This window comes from Pinus tabuliformis, chromosome Q (assembly GCF_031772625.1).
Source record: "Pinus tabuliformis cultivar Carrire ecotype Pingquan chromosome Q, CPIR1, whole genome shotgun sequence".
NCBI lineage: Eukaryota > Viridiplantae > Streptophyta > Pinopsida > Pinales > Pinaceae > Pinus > Pinus tabuliformis.
Genome location: NC_142296.1, coordinates 12,940,735 through 12,966,161, shown reverse-complemented (window position 1 = coordinate 12,966,161; position 25,427 = coordinate 12,940,735).

Genomic DNA, 25,427 nt, shown 5'->3' with positions numbered 1-25,427 from the left:
CAGAGATAGAAGACAACAAGTAAGAGTCGAGAGATGAAGAAGTGGAACAGTGAACCCAGAGAGGAGGACTGAACACAGAGAATAGTAAAGCAAAGCAGAAGAGACAGAGGGCCGAGCTGACTAGAGGCAGCATCGAGCACCAGAGAGCTTGAAGATTCGAGCCATCCCATAGAGGATCTATCCGGGCTGAGCACCACATTGGGCTCTTGCCATTGTAGACTAGAGGGTCACAGAGCTAGTAGGAAGAAGAAGAGTTTGTGCACTCCAGTGGCTTGGGGAATCCAAGAACCACCCTGCCAAGAAAAACCTGCTTCAGGAGAACTCACATTGAGTCCCTGTATTGTAATTCTCTGCTTAAAGGCACAATAAAACAAGGCCACCAGTGAAAGCTGGACTAGAGATGTAGCCCTAGAGAATAGGGTGAAGTCCTTATTAAATTTCTTGTGTCTTTGTGTTGCTTACTCTATTTCTCTGCTGTCTTTCCACTTTATTGTTTGTGTATTGGCAATCTGATCAATCCGTTGCTTCAATAACACAGAACACACATAGCACATCAGTCTGTAATACATTTAAACAAATAAATCTTTAACTTATTTCACTCATAGGGTGAATATCAGATCAAGTGGTATCAAAGCTCTAGGTTGTAAGGTTAGACAAGCTTGTGTTGGTTTAGCTATGAATTCTCACTAGATCAAAGCTCAAATTAGGAGAAGGAGAGTTGGTGGAAACTAATCCTGAAATTGGGAGAGTCTATTCTCGAAAGACAATGTCAAAGGAAGGTTCTGTAGGGCCAGACCCTCAATTCATAGAGAGTTTCCTAGCTATAAAGTCTATGGTTGAAGAAATGTACAGAGACTTTAGAAAGCAAAAGGTTGAAGATTCATCAGGTTCTAAACAAGATAAAGGAGAAGATGAGTCTCACTTCCATGACCACTCCAAAGGAAAGGGGAAAGAGGAAAGCTTTCTCACACCTCCTAATAGCCCTGTGCATAATAAGAAAGCATCTTTGATTAAGCTAGATGTTAAATTTGACTTGCCTATATATGATGGAGAGCTAAATGCTGAAAAGTTGGAAAACTAGATTAGACAAATTGTTGTGTATTGCAGGGTACAGAACATAGACTCAGACAAGAGTAAGATTCAGTTGGCAAGCCTACGCCTAGGAGGCACTACCTTGGTTTGGTGGGAAGGCAGAACACAAGCTGATATGAAAAGACATGGCAAGACCATCTCTGTCTGGAGTGAATTTGTTGCTGCAATCAAAAATCAGTTCTATCCATTAGCCTACATGCAACAAGCCACGATGAGTTGGAAAACTCTTCCACAGTTGAAAGGGCAAAGTGTGCAAGGGTATACCCAAGAATTCAGAAAGAGAGCATTGATGTTGGGTATCTCATTAGACTCACCAGAGACTCTTTTGAAGTACATTGGTGGTCTACATAGCTACATGAGGCATACCATCCTCATGTTCAATCCCACTAGTATAGATGAGGTATCTGTACAAGCTACTCATCTAGAAGCTAGAGGAAAGAATGGCAATCCAGAAGTTGGGGGACCATCCCAACCCACTGTAAGCAAGAGCAAGGAGAAAAGAAAGCAGAAGTGGAAAGCAAGGAAGGCTAACACTACACAGAAAGCCAAAGCTTCATGCACTCACTATAAAAAGGAGGGGCATGATGATGAGCATTGTTGGATTTTGCATCTAGAGCTGAGACCTAAGAAGTCTGAGGGCAAGAAGAAGAAGACAGCTGCAGCTATTCAGAAAGATTTGGGGTCAGACTCAGGAGATGAAACAACTATAGCAGCCACAGGTATAAAAGGTAAGAATTCTGAAGCATCTACTAGTAATTCTGCTCAATCTGTTATTGATGAAGAAAATGAGAGAAAAAGACATGAGCTTTTCCATATTCGAGTTATTTCCAAAAATCAAAAGATTGATACTTTGTTTGATAGTGGCTCACAAGTAAATTTGATTTCTGAAGCAATTGTAAAGAAATTGGGATTAGCAACTACACCTCACAAGAAACCATACCCATTAGGATGGTTGAATGATAAAGCACAACTACAAGTGACTAGATAGTGCAAACTCAAGTTTTCTTTTGGGTCAGCATTTGTAGATGAGGTTGAGTTAGACATAATTCCTTTGGATATATGTGGAATTGTTTTAGGAAGTCCTTACTTGTATGATAGAAAGGCTATTTTCTATAGAGCTGAGAACAAGTATCTACTTGTTAAAGATGGAATCGAATACTTTGTAGGAGCTCATAAGCTCAAGAATAATTACACTCTCATAAACTCAGGACAGATGAAAAGAATGATAAATTCATGCAAACAATTCTCACTGATGTTTGTAAAGGAAAAGAAACTTGATAAACCAATGTATTTGAGGGCTATAATGCTGAACAACAAGCTGATATAGAAAAGGTTGTTTCAGAGTATGATGTCTTATTTCAAGAACCTAAAGGTCTGCCACTCAAAAAGGGAATAGTACATGATATTATTTTGCAGCAAGATGTTCGATTGCCTAACATTGGGATGTACAGGTTGTCTACTTTAGAGAATGTTGAAATCAAGAAGCAGGTGCAGAAGTTGCTCAAGAAAGGGTTCATCAGGCCTAGCACATCACCATGTGGGTCACCAATCTTTTTGGTGAGAAAGAAAGATGGCTCGTGGAGAATGTGCATTGACTACCGAGCACTGAATAAGATAACAATAAAAAATTGTTATCCCCTTCCTCGCATAAATGATCTTTTAGATCAATTAAAAGAGGTTGTTTATTTCACCAAGCTGGATTTGCACAGTGGATACCATCAGGTCAGAGTTGCAGAGCAAGATGCATGGAAGACTACTTTCAAAACAAAGCAGGGATTGTATGAATGGCTAGTTATGCCTTTTGGCTTAACTAATGCTCCTGCTACTTTCATGAGATTAATGAATGATGTAATCAGACCTTTTCTTGATGATTTTGTTATTGTGTATTTGGATGACATTCTGATTTTTAGTAAATGTGGGAAGAACATTTAAAGCATGTTAAGCAGACATTAGATGTTTTGAAAAGAGAAAAACTTTATGTTAAACTCTCAAAATGTGAATTTGGCAAAACATCTCTAAACTACTTGGGTCATATAGTAGGGGGAGGTGAATTGAAAATAGATCCCTCTAAAGTGGCAGTCATTGTGAACTGGCCTAAACTCGAGTTTGCTACAGAAGTAAGAAGCTTCTTAGGAGCAGCATAATATTGGAGGAAGTTCATTTCTAACTTCTCCTCGATTGCAGCTCCCTTACATGCTTTAACAGGATTGAATAAGGTGTTTCAGTGGGGAGGCAAACATCAGAAAGCCTTCGACACCTTGAAAGAGAAAATTAGTACAGTACCTGTACTAGCACTTCCAGATCTGCAAAGACCATTTGAGATCCAAACTGATGCTAGTGACTATGCCATGGGAGCAATGTTGACATAGCACGGTAAACCCATATGTTATCATTCTGAAACTTTTAATCCTGCAATAGTTAACTGTCCTACATATGATAAAGAATTGTATGCATTAGCCCAGAGTGTGAAAAAGTGGAAACATTACTTAATGGGCAAAGAGACAGTAATACATACTGATCATCAACCACTTCAATATCTACACTCCCAAACTAAGTTGCAGCAATCAAGACATTATAGATGGATGGGTTTTCTACAACAGTTTCATTTAGTCATCAGATATAAAAAGGGCATACATAACAAGGTTGTAGACATGTTATCTAGACCCATTATAAATGCATCTACCATACTTAGGCATAATTCTATGCTACATGAAAGCTACATAGAACAATATGCTCAGGATATGGACTTTAAAGATGTATATGAAACTTTGAGTCAAGGCAAAAGAGTAGAAGAATTGGACTATCATATAAAGGACCGACTCTTATGTCATTGTGGGAAACTCTGCATTCCACAAATTGAGAGGATAAAGATAATTGGGGAAGCACACACTTCTCTAATATCAGGTCACTTCGGGGTAAGTAAAATAGTTGCACTGCTGCAAAGATTTCGCTATTGGCCGAAAATGAATGAGACGGTTTCTAGATATGGAAGAGGGTGTGACATGTGCACTAAAAGCAAGCCCATTAATAGAAAACTAGGCTTGTACACTCCATTTCCAGTTCCTTCTCACCCTTGGGAAAGTGTTTCCATGGATTTTGTTGGAGGACTGCCTAAATCTAGGAAAGGTCATGATTATTTATATGTTGTTGTGGATAGGTTCAGCAAAATGTGTATTTTGATACCTTGTAGTAAAAAGATTACAGCTGAACAGACTGCAAAATTGTTCTTTGAACATGTATGGGTTCATTTTGGATTACCCACTTCCATTGTATCTGATTGAAACACCCGATTTGTGGGGAAGTTTTAGTCAAGTCTGTGGGAACTGATGGACACCAAATTGAAGAAAAGCACAGCTTTTCATCCACAAACAGATGGCCAAACGGAAGTAGTAAACAGGATAGTGATCTAGTTACTGAGAGGTTATTGCAGCAAACATCCTAAGCTTTGGGATGAACACTTGTGTTATGTGCAGCATGCTTACAACAGAGCCAAACACTCTTCTACACAGAGATCTCCTTTTGAGACATGTTTTGGTTTCACACCAAGGTCTCCTTTGGATTTTTTCTTTGGTAAAGATACCATGGTTTATGGACATAGTGATGTGGACAAGGCAACTAGGTTCATGAACAAATCCAAGAGATCCATCAGGCAGTACAGGAATAGCTGGAAAAAAGCCAGGCCAAGTACAAGGCTAGGCATGACAAGCATTGGATGGAGCATAGTTTTCAAGTTGGAGACCAAGTTTGGCTGTATATCAGCAAGGACATGATGCAAGGTGAAGGTAAAAAGCTAAAGCCTATCAGGTATGGACCTTTTAGGATACTTGAGAATATTGGTGAAAACGCTTTTCACCTTGATTTACCAGCTTACATGCACATCTACTCAGTCGTAAATACAGATTTCTTGAGATTGTTTGAATCTTCAATGATTGAGGACCCTGAAGAGCAAAGTCAATTGCCTTCTATTGATGACCTGCTACGTGAATACCTCAATGAGTTGCAGGAAGACACAGTACTAGACAGGAAGGTGAGGACAATGTGCAAGGGAGATGTTGAGTACCTCAGGATTGGGCTCAAAGGTTCAAAGCCAAGCAGTGCAAAGTGGATTGAGATTGGACAAGTGAGAAAACAGTACCCTCACTTAGTCGATGCTTGAAAACCAAATTTTGGTGGTCCAAAAGCTTTTTCAGTGGGAAGGCCATGATCCGAATTGGATCCATAAAAGACTGTCAAAGAACCATGACTGTATCAGGTCGAACAAATCTCTAAAGAAATCCAAAACAATGATCAAAGACACCCTAAACCAGTGGCAATGGCAGCCAACGTGGAATGACGAGGACCTCGGTCAAAGCATGCTAACCGAGGCCCATGGAGACCGTACAGGAGGTCAAAGTAGCCCCTGGGAGCCCCAGATCGGGAAACAGAGGTGGTTTTTGATGCGCAATTAGCACTAAGCACTAATCGCGCATCACTGGGCGAACAGGGCCATGAAGGAAAATCCCGAGCACTCGGTCGCATGGGGGAGCCAGAGAACCGTGGGCGGAAAAGGAAAAAGTGCTGAAAGTACAAGGCGGGACCCGTGCTCTGGAAAATCAACGGTATTGATCGGGGCGCCCTTAAATGGTAAGAGGTTTTGGACGAGTGCAAAGTGATTCCATACACCGATTGATGCGTGGCAAGCGGAGGTAAGAGAAAACCGACGTTGATCACATGCTATCAGTCGAGCAAGTCAACCGTGCGAAATGTGTGTATCGCATTGGATCTGGAGGACCCAGATCGGATGGTTGAGATTGCACCTGATGGAGGAAGCAGAATCGACGAAGGAATATGTCGCTTTTTAGGAGGATTTGGAATCCGTTTGACCGCCATAGTGGAGGAATAACGCATCCACAATGTAATTGAAGAAACGAACCGACGAAGCATGTTGCGCCATTTAGAGGAGGACAAGTGGCCACTCCCTGAGCGTTCATGATGATGCCGAACAGGGAACTCCAAGCGCAGCTGCAAAAGGAGAAGCAACAGAGGTGGAAGAGGAAGCGAACAAGCATTGGAACGAATGGCTAAAGCCATGAACAGAGATAGATGACAACAAGTAAGAGTCGAGAGATGAAGAAGTGGAATAGTGAACCCAGAGAGGAGGACTGAACACAGAGAACAGTAAAGCAAAGCAGAAGAGACAGAGGGCCGAGCTGACCAGAGGTAGCATCAAGCACCAGAGAGCTTGAAGATTCGAGCCATCCCACAGAGGATCTGTCCGGGCTAAGCACCACATTAGGCTCTTGCCATTGTAGACCAGAGGGTCACAGAGCTGGTAGGAAGAAGAAGAGTCTGTGCACTCCAGTGGCTTGGGGAATCCAAGAACCACCCTGCCAAGCAAAACCTGCTTCAGGAGAACTCACATTGAGTCCTTGTATTGTAATTCTCTGCTTAAAGGCACAATAAAACAAGGCCACCACTGAAAGCTGGACCAGAGATGTAGCCCTGGAGAATAAAGTGAACTCCTTATTAAATTTCTTATGTCTTTGTGTTGCTTACTGTATTTCTCTGCTGTCTTTCCACTTTATTGTCTGTGCATTGGCAATCTGATCGATCCGTTGCTTCAATAACATAGAACACACACCAACACATGAGTCTGTAATACCTTTAAACAAATAAATCTTTAACTGATGTCATTCATAGGGTGAATATCAGATCAAGGATTTATGTTGATCTACCATTGAAGTTTATTATGATAGAAAAGGTTCTTTCAAAATGGTCAGTGTCCCTAGGGTGCCTTTTAATAGATGACTAACCTTAGCATAGTGGGGACAATCCTTGGTATAATTATCTTCATCACATATAAGACAAGGATATTTTGGCTTGCATTTGGATGCATCATCAACAGATGTTCTAGGAGGATCCTATTTAGGGGTATCAGATTTAGCCTTACCTTTACCCTTCTTTTTTCCTTTCGAGGCTTTGTCTACTATGGTAGATTTGACAACATTCACCTCAGAAGTTTTACCAGGATTTTTGGGAGTATTCGAAGGAGGAGAAAGTGTAGTAGCCAAAGCATATTTCTGCTTCGTAGAAGAAGAAGAATAATTACAAGAAGTTTGAGCTACTTACCCAATAATACCATCAACAGGTGGTGTCTCCATAGGTTTAGAAGATGTCGGATCAGTTGGAGGTTGCAGAGCATCGGGTAAGATATCATAAAGTGTGCCATATTGTGAATATACCAAATCTAGATACTGAGCACGGGCAATGTCTTGTTCTTCAATCACATAGACACCACTAGCTATGCATTTGGTGATTTGATTAGCGAATGAATTAGTAAACCATTCGGTCAAAATCTCATCAGGGATTTCGAACTTAATAAGATGATGTCGACGCCTCCATTCATGAATGTGATTGGAGATGTGGGTAGAAGTATTCTATTTCAAAGACATTAGGAGATGGGTACTAGTTTCATATTGAACTAGTAGCTAGAAGTGAGTAAGAAAATCCACAACCAATTTATTGAAATATTGAAAGGTACCTCGAGGTAACGTGATGTACAATTTGATGGCAGAACCCAATAAGGTTCGCTAGAAAAGATGCAATCGAATGGAATCGTCAACCCAAGAGTTGGACAAAAACCATAAATGCTAGGTCATGACATGAGCTTGGGGGTCTTCTCTAGACTTCCCTTCGAATTTTGGACAATCGCTAGGAATTTTGGTAGGAACCAGAGGCCAATATGGCGAATGAAGTATTGGGTCATTTGTGAGCCTTGACAATCTGATAACTCCAATGTAGCTAAAAATGACAATTGGGGATTAAAAGGCATGAAAGGCCTTTGATAAGGTATAGATTGAGGATTCCAACCTTGTTGGTATTGATTTTTCCCCCATAGTGGTGGATTTTAACCATAGGGATTTTGATACTGCCCCCACTGGGAGGAATTTTGACCATACAAAGGTTGATTTTGCCCCTAGAGAGGTGGGTTCTGACAGGGAAAAGTTTGATATTGACCCGACATAGGCCGTTGAGAACCATAAGGGGGATAGATATCTTATGAGGAGTATTGAGTATAGGATTGTTGATGCATCAATTGACCTTTCTAATACAACATTTGACCTTGTTGCTGCAATGGTTGACCTTGCTGCTACAATGGTTGACCCTGTTGATACAAGGGTTGAACTACAATGGTTGACCTTGTTGCTGCAATGGTTGCCCTTGCTGCTGCAATGGTTTTTGATAAGACCCTTGCTACACGTAAGGTCCTTACTATACAAAAGGTCCTTGTTTATTATAGGTTCCTTGTGGAATTTGATAGGTTCCTTGCTGTTGCAATGGGCCTTTCTACAAAGGATTACCAACTCCTAAAGGATATATTCCAGAAGTAGACTGAAACTGACCAAACGACCCAAATGAGGGATTAGGACCAGACTACATTTAGGATCCTTCCTATTGATCAAAAGGTGGATTTTTAGGCTATTTTGAACCATAAGGAGTGTATGGTTGTCGGTAAATTATTTGAACCGAAAGAGGCTGTTGATGAGGAATTTGACCAGATCCAGAAGGAATACTACTAGAAACAAGAGGTACATATGGAGGAGGTGGTTCCTCCCCATGCGGTGGGATCGGGGGTTGTACATATTTCCCACTCAATAGAGGAGGTGTAATCACTATAGAGGTCGAAAGAGGAGTTGAAGAACCTATAGGGACATTAATTGTTCCAACCGTGTGTTTCTAGGAAAACTAGTGTCTTTTTGATCGACTAGCCCTCTAGGATTGGCAGCTACCCTAGGAACAAATAGTCTAAAGAAATTTGTGATTTCCTCTATGTATGATAGATAAGAGAGAGGCAAAGGAACCAACCTGGATCTTCCACTAAACTCCTTGCTTGATCTCTCTCCCCCTTAACAGAGCTTGCAACTCCTCTCCGTACTTATCCCGCTTGGAGAGTACCTGTAGAAACACAGTAACAAAGAACTATCAAAACATCTCGATCTATTATATCATAAGCATTGCAGAATCAGAAATACAATGAACATACAATGGCATTCACAAATAACAAAATTCACAAATACACAATTGTATGGAGGAAAACTCAAAGAACTTTATTAAAATATAAGGGACAATTACAACCCAGCTGTCTAATATAGCATCATCCTCCCAGCATCAAAGCCCTCTTCACCTCATGAAAAGCAAGATCACCCAACAATATAATGCTCTTTCTCAAACACAAACTATCAGCACTTCCTTACAAATTACAAAATTCCAACCTCCAGATCTCTCAGATGAGGGACCCATTTATAGATGTATGCAAGGGTGTGAGTCATCTTCGGGTTTTTTATTAGTGTCATTCCACTTGTTTTTCTTGGTTCCATTTGAAGATTTCTTGGATCTCTTACTCATACTTGGGCGAATTCAAAGAGGCAAGTGTCATAGGAGAAGTTTCTGGAAGATTCCATGAGCATCCACTTAGCAAACTGTCTCGGACATTTGTCCATCCTCGCTCATCACACCCTACAGAAGGCCTCTTCAATATGCATCACACCTGGCTAGTGTAGAAGTCAGTATGCATCGCACCCTGACAGTGGAGCAGTCAGTATGGTCCTGTTTTGGCCAGTTTTGGATGGTTTTTCAGGTGGAACTTTTGGGGAATGATGTAATCAGTTGACCATGATATTTTAGGGTATGACACAACACTTTTAGGGGTTAAAGAGCCCTAGTTTATCGACATATAAGATTGGGGTTGAGGTGCCCAAATATGTCTATAACAGTTGCCCCCTAAAGCATGAAGTCGTAAATCTTTGATGTCGGGTGAAATGCTTTAACATGAGGATCCGAGGTTTTCGAAACTGGAAGGTGACCTATATAAGATACAATACAATACATCATCATATATAATTTTCATGATCTAGCTGAGGCGGGCATTCCCATGCTCAGCTTTTATAAATTCATTTCATGTACATAGAACAGATAATCGTCTGTAGTTGCAGACTGGTGATTCTTCATATGTAGAGTCATCTTCCCTGGCTTAGATGACTATCTGTGCAGCTTCTGTGTACATTTGATGTCTTTATATCCCTGAATATATCACAGCCCGGATGGATGAAACTAGATCCAGGGTCTTCAAACTCGTTCAATATTCACTTGATGTACAAGTCGATCCATGTGAAAAGATGTTCTGAAGTCGAACATGGAAAGACATCGCCTGATTACCAGCCAATAATGTGAGCTATTAACAGACACAAGAGGAATCACTGATAATGATGATGACCCTCAAGGTACTACAGTACAAGTCATGTGGTGTGAATATATGATCTGATGTCGAACACCACACAAAATATTTCGATCGAAGGCCATTGATGTCAACCTGTCGCCGGAAGTGAGAAACTTGCCATTAAAGCATGCAAGCTTCAAAGTACTTAAAGGGTTGTTTCTAAGTCAACTTCTTGGATAATGAGTTGATGTCAACAAGAAGTGACCTGTCGTAGGAGGGCCTTAATGTATCCCACATCTACTGTTGGGTCTTGAAAATGTCATTCATTTCCATTACACTTTCACTATTATATCCATCATTTCACCTTCATTTCACTACTATATCACTACATTCATCCCACTTTCATTATCATTGGGCCACATTTATGTTTTGCCAAACTTTATTAATTCTTAGTTTTTTTTAAGTGAATTTGTGGTTAAAAATTAGAAAATAATGTGCATATGCTTATACCTAACAAGTGGGTTGAGATTGTTGACATGTGTAGGTCAAAAGGAGGCTTCTAGAAGACCCTTATGTGGCACTCTAAAGCGAAATTCGAATTTGAGTGGAAAGAATCATGGGATCATGAGGATATGTGTCACATCTCTTAATTGTATTGAAACTCTAAGAAGACATGTGTCTTATCAGTTCCTATTTTAATTAGGACTCTAGAGGTAGAGGGAGAGATTCATGGACTCTCATTAATGAGATGGCTTCTTATCTTTTTGTATAAATATGAGATCTCTCTCCTTCATTTGTTAGTCTTAGCTTCTTAGCTTGTTAGCTTGTTAGTCTTAGCTTAACTTGGAGTTTATAGTTCTTTCTTAATGGCTTTTGAAAGCTTTGGAAAGCTTTGTTGTACTTTGTAATTTTGAAGAATTTGAATAAAGCTTTGATGTTCTCAACATGGAAGGAGATGTGAAATAGATGTCATGGAGCATATTAGAATGTAAGGTAGAGTAGATTTTATTTTGTAATTTTGCTTTGATTTCATTCATGTATGTCATTTTATTGCTTTCAAGTTTGATAGTTTAGATTTTCCATTCATGCAATTTTAATTCATGTAAGTGTGTTCAACCGGTTGATTGTAGATTAGTTTTTTTTTACATGTTTTTGCATCAAATAGTGACATGAGATTTGCCTATCTACTGAACTTTTTCTTAAGCTTTTCAATTTCAGTTATGCTTTGATTTCAGTCTTATTTATTTGTTGTTGTTAGTTAGTTTAGATATCAAATTCTTCATGTCATTTGACGTTATCTCTAAAGCCATGGCTTAACCTCGAAAAACTACTTGGCAATCTATCGGATTATAAGTGAAGTGACTTGATTTTACTTTCATTTGCAAGTAGGTAATTTAGATATCAGGTTTTTCATGTTATTGACATTATCTCTAGAGCCATGGCTTAACCTCGAAAAGCTACTTGGCGAGCTATCAGATTATAAGTGAAGTGACTTGATTTTACTTTCATTTGCAAGCAGGTAATTTAGATATCAATTCTTCATGTTATTGACGTTATCTCCAGAGCCATGGCTTAACCCGGAAAAGCTACTTGGCGAGCTATCAGATTATAAGTGAAGTAAATTGATCTTGCTTTCGTTAGTCTGCAATTTTTGGTTTGTTTGAGTGAAATAATTTAGATTTTATTTCTGTAATTAGATGGGTAGTAGAGACAGTGATTTCATGATCAGTATTTCATCTTTTGTTTGATTTAAGTAGCTGCATATTTACATTCCTGTTCAAGTATTAATAGCATGTTTTGAGATCTTTTGAAGTGCTAAGTTTTGGAAGTTACCATAAGGGACATAAACCTTGTCTTGAAATCTACATCCATATTTGACCTTTAAAAGTATTCTTAAGACCTTAGAATAGAATTTCCATTTGTGTTAAACACTTTAGAAAACCAACAAGAACAAAACCCCAAAAACAACATAAACTATAAAACAATGAAGTAATAAAAAGGTTAACTAAGCACATATGGTGCACCACACTTCATCAGTTTACGATACCCGGATTGATAATTTATGTAGAGCAATTTAAGACATTAAATTAACTAGACATTTTGGCACTGTTGCCGGGAAAGTGTAATTAGGAGACCTTATTTCTTACATCTAAAAAAAATTTAATAATTCTTGAGTATGCTCTCCTCCTACACTTTGTGTGATCTGGAGGATCAGAAAAAGAATTGTTATGTTAAAAAAAAAAAATGAGCAAAATAAACTTCATCATTTCAATTGATTCAATAATAATAATAAATAAAAAAAATGAAACCCAACTGCTTTGATAAGTTCAGCTATCCAAGATTGACTGGTTATGGTCTATAGTGGTCCTCAAAACATTGTATCCTATTTTAATAAGATTTTGCAACTTAGCTGCGGAATGTAGCCTAATTCCGCAGCTAATTGTGAATTCCGCAGCTAATTTCAAGGTTTAATAGGTTACAGGCATCCAATGAAGAAACTGACCACATGGGCATCTCCAGAATTGTCCCGACATGGATCCTATCCTAGTCACCTAGCCCAGATTGATAAAAAATCAGCTTAAGACCTCAGTCAAAGTCCTGTTTTTAGCATGTTTTCCTTGAAGTCTTTGTTGCCTGAAATTGAAAATCATTAATTCTTCTTATAAAATTTCACAATTTCAGAGAAAAAAAGAAGAGAAAACCAATCAAAGGCTATCCCTAATTCCAGTCTCCACTGTGGCCTCAATAGAAAATCTGCATCCCTGTTGAGTTTTGGCCTTGAAACAAACCTGCAAAATCATAAATAAAAAATGCATTTAGAAGTGAGTTTATATCATAATGATGGTGGAATATGCATTGGAAGCTTACATAGTCTAATCGCAAGATCTGATCTCAAACCAAATCCATGATTTTGAAATCGAAACAGAGTGCTGGCAGCCACAACCTTCATATGTTGAAGAGATCTCGCCAGCGACCAAATTCCAAATTGCAAATGGCGATGTTTAAATTATAGAGAACATGGGCTATTTAAATAAGGGCAAACAAAGTTGTTTTAGGAAAGAATAATGAAGATGTGAAGATGATAGAATTTGTGAGACGTCTTTGCAATCTGTCGTTGTCTAATTCAAGCTCTAAAGGTCGCAGGGAACTGCAGGCTGATGGCAGGTCTTCAGGTTGCACTGAAGGAAGAGCAAGAAGGCATATTTTTGCTGAAGAAATCAAAGAAGATACTGAAGAATGGTTACATCTGTCTGTGTTGTGATCGCATCTAAAAAAATTTCAAAATCAATTTTACAGAGAGTGTAGTTCATGAAAACGTAAAACACAGAAAAAACATCAAACTTTGAATGCACGATCTGGCCAAACGAAGGCGAATTTTGAAAAAATAAAACATGGGTTTTTTCGGCAGTAGGGTTAATTAGATAACTCAGAAATCGTTTTAAGAAATTCATAGCGGTTTGAGAGAATTTCTTGGTTCTTTGAAGCCCATTTTTGCAAGCCGCGAGGAAAAAAACGGAATTTGAATTAATTAACTGATAGTTGATTTAATTCGGCTGCTTCCGATTTGAAATCAATGGCATGCTGATAATTTGCTGATTATACATCTCCTACCTTTTTCCACCCATCTAACACCTGCTCTACCACTTCTCGATTAATAGCAATTCTAATTGGATATGGCTCTTCGTTGATAGACGTAACACCTGTTAACAGCAGTTCTAATTGGATATGTTTCTTCGTTAATAGACGTAACACCTGTTAACAACAATCTTAATTGGATACGGCTCTTCACAACCAACTAATAGATGTGGCATGGAGCTTCTTGGCATTCAATGCAGAGGCCATTCGAAAACTCACTCACATTCTGTTCATGTATATTTCCTATGAGTTAAACCCAAAATTGCCTCTAATTACATTGGTTGCCTGGAACTACCAGAGAAGAAGAAAAAGTATCAAAGTGGAATGAATCCCATGCAGATAGTTGTGTTGTTTGTTTTTAGAATCATTGCCTGGATATTCCTGGGAGTTGTCTTAAAACATGAGCTATGGCTCAGTATATGCATGCCCGAACCAAAAAACAGCTAAACTCTATCAAAGGAAATGTAAAAAAAACCATCGCTATCTCATTCAACAACTATGAAATTTTGGGAAATGGTTTCTTGAGAATTGTCAAATCCAAAACAAGTTTGAGTGTTGCAGTAGTTGGTCTGCAAAATAATCCTCTATACATACAAAAAAAAAAAAATCGAAACTAATGGTTGGCTCTCTTTTAGCTGCAAAATACAGCCTGATTTCACAACTAACTAGCAATTCCGCAGCCATTTTATTACTTCTATAGGTTATAGGTGTCAAGAGATGAAACAAACCACATGGGTAGCTGAGAAAATGTCAATACATGGATGGTGTCCTATTCATTTGATCGAAGTCAATGAAAATGACCTCGGTCAAAGGGAAGTCAAGGTGTGTGTTATCACTAAGTCGCCACACTAAGTCGCCGCATGTCAAGGAAAAAATAATAATTTTGAATCAATGAAATGAATAAGTTATTTGCTCACTTTTTTGAAGGTATTGATTAATTTTGGACTGATGATGAAAGATGAATGGCTAACTTTTTATTCAAGATTTTTAGCTACAAAAACTGTGCACATTCTGTAGCTAAAGTCCAATTCCGCAGCCAAAAAACCTCATTGTTCAAATCAGCCTATCTTTCTCATACAAAATCAGATTTTGATGATTCAAGTACCGTTGGAAAGATCTCAACAATATCTACACAATGAGAAATCCATCACTAGAGTTTGAAATGGCAAATAATGAAATAAATTGCTGAAAAGAAGCAACATTCAACTTGGGGTACCAATTCCAAACCAAGTATAAATGCTTTTGATTTTTCTTTTGAGAACTTGTTTCATTAATACAAATTTTTAGTTTTGTGTGTAAATATCATAACTAGAGAGATTGATCACCTCTCTCCTTTGATAATCTTACATTCCATTGCAAAAGAAGTATTAGTTTTTTTCACAGGTTTCAGGAGGAAGGACAAATGACTACAAGAGAATGGTGTCTCTCTAAGAGACCAATTTGTTTCATAAGAGGATGATCAGCAACAAAGAGGAAATATGTGGATGCAAAATCAGATCCAAACACTTGAAAAACTTTAAGATACTATTGTCTCCATCACATCCATACCTCATAATAAACCATTCACCTCATTTCACTTCATATTTTCCATTTACATTCACATACACTTTCCATCTCTTTTTGTCCATTCATAACCCACAAATAAAAGCAAGAGGCTTATTCACATGTTTATTGCCCATTTCCATTTCTGTTCTCCATTATCATCTTCCATTTTCATCTTTCATTTCCTGTCATTTTCATTTCGCAAATAAGCCCTGCTTCAATGCAAATTATTGAGTCCATAGTCCTTTGAGTCTAAATTCTTTGTAAAAACACCTTGAGGCTTGCATGCCTTAATGGCAAGTCCTCATGCTGACAAACAATGGGAATACATTAATGTCCCTTGTTCATCAGATCTTCTAGGTGACTCGACATCGGCAAAACTATTCGTACCTAGCAAGATGTGTTTGGACATCTTGACTCTCATTGTCATCAATGGTGAGAGTTCTCGTGTTGACTAGTGGCATCCATTAATGGCCACTAAGTCAACAATTTCCTACTATGTTCAACATCAGAACATTTTTTCAAATAGTAGGAATTGTGCCAATGATTTTTGAAGACATGAAGACTATTATTTTCAGCATTTTGGAGCAGATTCAGTAAGTTTTAGTAGAAGTAATAAAAAGTCATCTTAACTCTTTATCCATGACTCTTCTTATTCAGCGACTTGAAGAAGAATATGATTAGAATTTTGCAGCCACCACACATACAACTCATCCATTCCAAAGGGTAAGTTAAGGTACGTCATTTTCTAACTTTTTGACCATAGAATTCTATAAAAAGCTAGAATGATAATTGTTGGAAAAACATTTCTCTTCCTCATTTCATAAAATTGCCAATACCATTAGTTGGGGGGGGGGAATATATTCATCTTCATATCTTGCCATTTCCATATCATACTCAAAAGCCCACATACTTCCAAAATATATTAACTATTACATTGTTATTATGAGTATACAATGGCTTTTCAAAAAGTGCGTAAAGGATAAATTGGATACAAACAAAATCATGGTTGTCACACAAGAACCAACCATCATGCAATCTAATAAAGATATACTTTGCAACAATAATCAAAATATCATTATGCAAAGTTCAAAGATCAAAACAGAATGCAACAAAAGAAAAAATGGTTGTAACACAAGAACCAACCATGTTGTAGTTCAAGTAAAACACTTTGCAGAAATATGAAGTTATCAAATGATATCATGCAAAGTTAAGCCAAAGCTCAAGGATCAAAAGAGTTAATGTAATATATATTGCATGAGGACATGCAATAGCTTCAGTTGGGGGGTATGTTGGGTCTTGAAAATGTCATTTGTTTCCATTACACTTTCACTATTATGTCCATCATTTCACCTCCATTTCACTACTATATCACTACATTCATCCCACTTTCATTATCATTGGGCCACATTTATGTTTTTCCAAACTTTATTAATTCTTAGTCTTTTTAAGTGAATTTGTGGTTAAAAATTAGAAAATAATGTGCATATGCCTATACCTAACAAGTGGGTTGAGATTTTTGACATGTGTAGGTCAAAAGGAGGCTTCTAGAAGACCCTTATGTGGCACTAAAGGCCAAATTCGAATTTGAGTAGAAAGAATCACGGGATCATGAGGATATGTGTCACATCTCCTAATTGTATTGAAACTCTAAGAAGTTGTATCTTATCAGTTCCTATTTTGATTAGGACTCTAGAGGTAGAGGGAGAGATTCATGGACTCTCGTTAATGAGATGGCTTCTCATCTTTTTGTATAAATAGGAGATCTCTCTCCTTCATTTGTTAGTCTTAGCTTCTTAGCTTGTTAGCTTGTTAGTCTTACCTTAGCTTGGAGTTTATAGTTCTTTCTTGATGGCTTTTGAAAGCTTTGGAAAGCTTTTTTGTACTTTGTAATTTTGAAGAATTTGAATAAAGCTTTGATGTTCTCAACATGGAAGAAGATGTGAAGTAGATGTCATGGAGCATATTAGAATGTAAGGTAGAGTAGATTTTATTTTGTAATTTTGTTTTGATTTCATTCATGTATGTCATTTTATTGCTTTCAAGTTTGATAGTTTAGATTTTCCATTCATGTAATTTTAATTCACGTAAGTGTGTTCAACCGGTTGATTGTAGATTAGTTTTTCTTTACATGTTTTTACATCAAATAGTGACATGAGATTTGCCTCTCTGCTGAACTTTTTCTTAAGCTTTTCAATTTCAGTTATGCTTTGATTTTAGTCTTATTTATTTGTTGTTGTTAGTTAGTTTAGATATCAAATTCTTCATGTCATTTGACGTTATCTCTAGAGCCATGGCTTAACCCCGAAAAGCTACTTGGCGAGCTATCGGATTATAAGTGAAGTGACTTGATTTTACTTTCATTTGCAAGTAGGTAATTTAGATATCAGGTTCTTCATGTTACTGACTTTATCTCCAAAGCCATGGCTTAACCCCGAAAAGCTACTTGGCGAGCTATCGAATTATAAGTGAAGTGACTTGATTTTACTTTCATTTGCAAGTAGGTAATTTAGATATCAATTCTTCATGTTATTGACATTATCTCCAGAGCCATGGCTTAACCCAAAAAAGCTACTTGGCGAGCTATCGGATTATAAGTGAAGTAAATTGATCTTGCTTTTGTTAGTCTACAATTTTTAGTTTGTTTGAGTGCAATAGTTTAGATTTTATTTCTGTAATTAGATGGGCAGTAGAGACAGTGATTTCATGATCAGTATTTCATCTTTTGTTTGATTTAAGTAGCTGCATATTTACATTCCTAATCAAGTATTAATAGTCTTTTTTGAGATCTTTTGAAGTGCTAAGTTTTGGAAGTTACCATAAGGGACATAAACCTTGTCTTGAAATCTACATCCATACTTGACTTTTAAAAGTATTCTTAAGACCTTAGAATAGGATTTCCATTTGCGTTAAGCACATTAGGAAACCAACAAGAACAAAACCCCAAAAACAACATAAACTATAAAACAATGAAGTAAAAAAAAAGATTAACTAAGCACATATGGTGCACCACACTTCATCATTTTACGATACCCGGATTGATAATTTATGTAGAGCAATATGAGAGCATGCCCATATACTTGACATACATGCAGCACCTTTGATATACCCGAGAGTACTGGAGAATGATCCTATATAGTTCCGTACGTGGAAAGAGATTTCACTCCTTGAGATACAATGCTGGAAAATAGCGATAGTTGCTAGGTTTATAGATTTCGGAACATGTCTCTAGCCTCAACCTCAAAATTTTTTCATTAATTTCCAAATTCTTCTTGGGTTAATTAAGTAAATTTTAATGTTTATCTTGAATTATGTTTCAATTTTGGGCTCAAAACGATGTCACCTGAATCCCTAAGATGCAACTATATGAGAAAAGGAAAACTTTCCACTTTGATGGAAGCTAGACTAATCAAGGGAAGAAATTTCAATCAATAATGCATCAAAAAACATGTCTTCCACTAACTTTCACTTTCACTTTCCAAATGCAATGCTCAAAATTAAAAATGATCTTCACTTTTCACTATCCTAAATGCACTTATGTAAATGATGTTTTTTCTTTGATTTTTGAATGCTCTAATGCAACTAAAGAATCAACCAAAGCAACACAACATCCAATTCAAAAGCACCTAAATTAAATATCTTTCACTTTTTCTTTTTGAACAATAAACAATGCACTTATTTAGCTTGAAAATCAATCAACGTAATCTATGCTTCATTAAAAACAAAGATGATTTCCAAATGCAAATGACCTAATGGAACTTGAAAAGAAACTTTGTGAAAGATAAGCTAAAAAAAATGCAAACTGATGTTTTCAATGATTTCCATATAAAACAAGACTCAATTAATCAGTAAATTGTTGACATAGATTGTCATTGATGTCAATATGGCAATATTTGAGGAGCCAGAGGAAGCAAACAGAGCTATCGGAGGAGCAAATCAGAGAGGAGCAAACAGAGCCATCGAGGAGCAAATAGAGCTATCGGAGGAGCAAAATAGAGAGGAGCAAACAAAGCCATCGGTGGAGCAAACAAAACCATCGGAGGAGCAAACAGAGCCATCAGAGGAGCAAAACAAAGCTATCGGAGGCATATCAGGAGTATCGGGAGAAATGGAACCCAAAGAAGGACTATCGGAAGAGTTATAGGAGGCGGAAGAGTCAAAAGAGGCGGAAAAACATATATATGTGCAATATACACTATTGGAGGCAGAAAACATGTATATAGAGGAATACACTATCGGAGGTGGAATATACATATATATCAGAGAAATCATATCGGGGGATTCTACTATGAGCCACCACCCGAAACCCCTGACTGTGATATACATGTGCGATATATATATATATATTCCGAAGCATGCTTTTCAGTGTACTTCAGATTTTCGGGCTCTAAGCCTTAGCGCATTAAAACTTGCGAATTTGCAACATATATATATATATATATATATATATATATATATATATATATATATATATATATATATATATATATATATATATATATATATATATATATCTAAGTGTTCCGAAGCATGCTTTTCAGTGTACTTCAGATTTTCGGGCTCTAAGCCTTAGTGCATTAAAACTTGCAAATTTGCAACATATATACATATATTATATAATTGCGATAAAGCATGCGGACCCGGTAAGACACTGCAATATGACTTACTGTTATATCACATCTGCCCTATCAGTACTCGCATATCGCAATACACAAAGGGGTGGAACCCCTGAAAGCGCCGATTGTGATATATGTTGCGGACCCGATGCAACATTGCAGTTTTATTTATTGTATATCACATTTGCCTATCGGACCTCACAAAGCACTGACTGTGATATATGTTGCAGACCTCCGAAAGTTGTGACTGTCGATTGTGATTACACTGTGGACCCAATGCAGGTATAGATGCGGGTGTAATGTTTTTGAAGTCTGCCTATCGAACTGCGCAAAGCGTCGATTGCGATATATGCTACGGACCTCCAAAAGCTACAACTGTCAATTGCGATTACATTGCGGATCCAATGTAGGTATAGATGCGGGTGTAATGTTTTTGAAGTCTGCCCTTTAGCATTTCGGCCGATTGTTTTTCATATATTCCTGTGTATTTCGAAAATTGTATTGCGCGGGGTTTAAAGGCGAAAATGCATAAAAACACACCCAATAGTTTAGGAGGCCTGAACGAACGCCGATTGAGATTGCGATTGTGACGTGGCATGTGGGTCTGCCCTGCTGGTACAGTCTCTCCGTAAAACGATAAAGTCCTGTGTATGTCTATGATTATTGAAAAAGGAGCGTTGTTACAGTTTTAACATGGAACATGTTTTCTCTGTGTATTTTCGGTCTTCTCTTATGAATTTACGTGTCTCTGGAGTGTTGGTGAACTCGAAGAGACAAAGGAAGCCAAAGTGACATGAAGAGCTGGGAAGCCGAAGAACAAGCCAATGCAGAGGAAGCCAAAGCGACTCAGGAAACCGAAGAGGCAAGCAAGCATAGAGGAAGCTGAAGTGAGCGTTAAGGAAGTCGAAGGGCCAGTTTAAAGCAGAAACGAACAATCAAAGGCATTAGGAATACATAAAATAGGAAAAACAAGGAAAGGACTATGTGTGTGCATATAATCAGAGCGAGAGGAAGTCGAAGTTCAGGCAGAGGCAAGCAGAGGTAGGAGAGGCATGAGAAGCAGGAGAACAAGAGTGAATCATAAGCTCAACAGGCTTGGGAGCAGAGAACTACGGCAAAACAGTTTATACCAGGTTAGGGTTGGAGTCCACGGGGTTGGAGCCTTAGAATTGAAAGGATTGGAATCCTTGGGAGTTGGTGCTCCTAAGTGTAGAACTATTGCCTTGGCAAAATAGAGTTGGTGCTCTGGAGGATGGAGCCTCACAAAAGTCCAAGTTGGTGCTTGGAAACTGATTACAACCATTTATATATTGTATATATTTCATTGCACTGTTTGTGTTAATAAAATCATTTATTCCAGCTATCTATTTATGTGTTCCATATATAAATGTTTTGGTGATAAAAAGAACAATTAAAAAAAAGGAGATATACTAATTCACCCCCCCCCCTCTCAGTATTTCCAACAATTGGTATAAGAGTGGGCTTCTTCATATTAGCCTAACAGCTTGAAGAAGGATTCGTAGTCATGATAAGAAATCACGAAGCTTCAAGAAAACCTCTTCTATTCGACGGCACCAATTTTGGTTTATGGAAAAAGAGAATGACCTCCTACTTAATGTCCCTTGGACCTGAAGTCTGGAATTTCGTTCTAAATGAGTACCCAATTCCTCCCACTCTTCCAACAAATCAAGATGAGAGGAAAGCCTACATTGCAAATGCAAAAGCCCTGAACTCCATCACTAGTGGAATGACTGATTCTAAGTTTACAAAAGTTATGAATTGTAACTCTGCCAAAGAAATGTGGGATAAGCTAATTGGCTTATACGATGGGGACTCAAAAGTCAAGAAGGCAAAGCTTCAAACTCATAGAAGGCAATTCGAAAGTCTAAAAATGGAAGATGAAGAAGATATTGCATCATACTTTCCCCGAGTAGCTGAAGTGGTCAATTCTCTTAAAGGATTGGACGAAAAGATTGAAGAAAGTACCATTGTTCAAAAGGTCTTAAGATCTCTTCTAGATAGATTTGACTCCAAAATAAGCGCCATAGAAGAAGCAAAGGATCTAGATACTCTCAAGATGGATGAACTCCATGGAATTCTCACTGCCTATGAGATGAGAAAAGGTGGCCCAAGCTCCAAAGATGTAGCATTCAAGGCTTCAAAATCAAAGAAGGGGAATGAAAGCAATGACTGTAGTGATGACTTCGATGTGGAATCCAAATTGGCTCAATTTGTACGAAAGCTGAAGAAAGGATCTAAGCTAAAAGGTAAGTACCCTCTTATCTGTTTCAAATGTGGAAAAATAGGTCATTATGCTACAAAATGTCCTCATAAACATGATAGTGATGATGAAGGAAATTCTAAAAGAATGGTATACAAAAAGAAAGGGATGAATAAGAAGAACTTCTTCTCTAAGCAAGATGAGTCTGATGAGGATGAATTAGTAGTCATAAAAAAAAAATCAGATGAGGAAAGTGACCATGATGAAAGCCAAGAAACATTATTCATGGCATTCACAAATGATGATGACTCAGGGCTAGAAGGAAATGCAGATGAACTGTTAATAAGTGTCATTGAAGAAAATGAGAAATTACGGAATAAAATCATTTCTCTCAAGGTAGAAAACAAGGAAAGTAGAAAAATAGAAGATCTATTGGAAACAAAGCTAAAAGAAAAAGAAGAGACTTGCGAAGAACGTGAAGCCGAAATAGTATCTCTGAGGAAGGAATTGGAGCAAGTTAAAAAAGGTTGGAAAAGCTCTCAAATACTTGAGACTATCCTACAAAGTCAAAAACCTCAACATGACAAGTCTAGAATAGGTTTTAAAGAAGAATCATCAAGCACTAAGAATAGTGCAAAAATCTATGTCGATGCACTTTCCAGCAACCCAAAAGAAGAAAAAGTATGTCATCAAAGGCGCATCCCAAATCCAAAGAATGAAGAGAGAATAACTCCAAAGAAGAATGTGGATTCGAATCATGGATATTACAACAGATACAAACCAGTATTCCATCAAAGGCCCATCTCAAATCCAAAGAATGAAGCGGGAGTAATTCCAAGGAAGGAAGTTGACTCAAATCGTGGCTACTACAACAGGTACAAAACTATCTTTCTTGGACATTTTTTTCATTGTAAAAACTTTGGTCATCAAGCCAGACATTGCATGGCTCACAAGAGTGAAACACCAAAGCTAAAGGGTCAAATAATCAAACCATATGGCCCCAAAAGGTAGGGACAAATCAAAACCTTCAATTTGTTTGATCCCTTGACCAAATTTGATCTGATTTTCTCATTATGCTACAATAATGGACACTATGAACAAAATTGCCCACTCAAAAGAGGAAAAGCAAGTAGTGAGAATCCCAAGATGGATAAATGTGGCCTGGCTCTATATGCTCAAAATAATGAAAATCATTGGTTTGTGGATAGTGGGTGTTCCAGACACATGACAAGGGACAAAAGGAAGTTTGTCTCATTGAGCGAAAAGGAAGGAAATGTATCCTTTGGAAGTGGATCTGCCAGAATTGTTGGAAAGGGAACTGTTACTCTTATCAATGGAAAAGGAAAAGCCCAAAATTCTCTGCTAGTAAACGGGCTCAAACATAACCTCCTGAGTGTTAGCCAGATCTGTGATCAAGGACATAATGTTGTTTTTAGCACCAAAGACTGTAAAATAAGGAACTCTTCCTCAAGGGAACTTGTGGCAAAAGGGGTTAGAACACCAGACAACATTTACATTCTAAACAAGATTCAAGAAGATAAATGCTACTTAAGTCAAACAGATGAAAGTTGGTTGTGGCACAAGAAACTTGGACACAAGCTTCGAGAACTTGATCAATATCAGCAAGATTAAAGTTGTACGAGACATTCCAAAGTTATTCAACCGAAAACAAGGAATATGTGGTCCATGTCAACATGGAAAGCAAACTAGAACCAGCCACAAAACCAAGGAGTTCTCTACATCAAAGCCCTTGGATATCATCCATGCTTATTTATGTGGACCAACTAGAAATCAGGCACTCCAAGGAGAAAGGTACTTTGTTTTATTTTTTGATGACTATACTAGAATGATGTGGATAACTTTTATAAAATATAAATCTGAAGCATTTGAGTGTTTGAAGAATCTTAAAGCTCTTGTAGAAAATGAAAAGGACACAAAGATTAGGTGCCTCAGAACATATAGAGGGAGAGAATTCACATCAAAATAATTTAATGAGTTCTATAAAATACATGGAATTAAAAGAGAATTCTCTGCTGCCAAAACACCCCAGCAGAATGGGGTAGTTGAAAGAAGAAACCGAATAGTTCAAGAAATGGCAAGAACAATGCTATTAGCAGTAGATTCGCAGCCAAAATTCTGGAGAGAAGTAGTCGGAATAGCTGTCTATACCTTGAATCAAACTCAATTAAGACCAAATAGTGAAAAAATTCCTTATGAACTATGGAAAGGAAGACCTGCTTCAGTAAAGTACTTCAAGATCTTTGGAAGCAAGTGCTTCATAAAAATCAATGATGGCTCACCAGGTAAGTTTGATTCTCGAGTTGATGAAAAGATCTTCCTTGGATACTCTACACGGAGCAAAGCCTACAAGTGCTACAATAATCGACTACAGAAAATAGTGGAAAGCATTGATGTGAAGATTGATGAAGACCTTCCAGAAGAAGAAATTGAAGAACACGAAGTTGATCCTTTCATTAAAGAAGAAGAACTAGAAAAAGAAGAAATAGATCAGGAAGAAGAAGAAGAGGAAAAAGAACCACCTTATACCCCTTCAAAGATGAAGTTTCTCCAGAAATATCATCCAGAAGAGTAGATTATTGGCAATAGAGATGAAGGGATGCAAACCAGAAGAAGGATGATAAATACACCAAAGAAAAACAATATTGCTCTTGTATCCATGATAGAACCAAAAACATATACTCAAGCAAGTAAGGATCCTCATTGGATAAAAGCCATGGAAGAAGAAATGTCCCAAATTGAGAATAATGAGACATGGGAGCTAGTACCTCATCCAAAGGACAAAAACATTATAGGAACCAAGTGGGTATTCAAAAACAAAATGAATGAAGATGGACAAATCATCAGAAACAAGGCAAGGCTTGTTTGTAAAGGCTATTCACAAATTGAAGGAATTGACTTTGAAGAAACATTTGCACCAGTAGCTCATATGGAAGCGATCAGGATGTTCTTGGCATTTGCTTGCTCAAAAGGATTCAAAATCTATCAAATGGACTTAAAATCATCATTTTTGAATCGGGAACTCAAGGAAGAAGTCTACATGGAGCAACTAGAAGGGTTTGATCTAACAGAAGGAAAAGACCTAGTCTGTAAGTTGAAAAAGGCA